Raw genomic sequence first — 527 nt, forward strand, 5'->3', positions numbered from 1 at the left:
AATACACGACATAAGCATACGCAATTAAAATGTAGAGTGATTAAGGATATATCCTCGTCTTTTTATACTTTTTTTAATGAAGTAAAACATATTTTTTTTAAGAATTTAAAAAAGTAAGACTTAAAAAAATATGACTTTCTGTTTACATAAGCAATGCATAAGTAGACAGTTTTTTTTATTTTGTCGTTCATAAAACCATTATTTTAAATATATTTATCGCTCCTATTATCGATAGCTATTAATATTATCATTATTATTAATTTTCATCAATCATAATAATTATAATATTTTTGACGTTGAATACAAGTACGCCTAGAATATCGTCGTTACTGCATTACTTGCATAATATTTATGACTTCATATTTTTTATTACATTACTTGTGAGTGAGCGTTGATAACATTTTTTTTAATTTTTTTTTAACGGATGAGTAGAACCTCGCGCGCGTGTCTTAATATGTATTTGTTTAGTTCTTCCGCATACCATCACCTAATTAATAATAACCCTATCCATAAACCACTCATTGTAT

The sequence above is a fragment of the Ceratosolen solmsi genome, unplaced genomic scaffold (assembly GCF_000503995.2).
Source record: "Ceratosolen solmsi marchali unplaced genomic scaffold, CerSol_1.0 scaffold27, whole genome shotgun sequence".
Classification (NCBI taxonomy): Eukaryota; Metazoa; Arthropoda; class Insecta; order Hymenoptera; family Agaonidae; genus Ceratosolen; species Ceratosolen solmsi.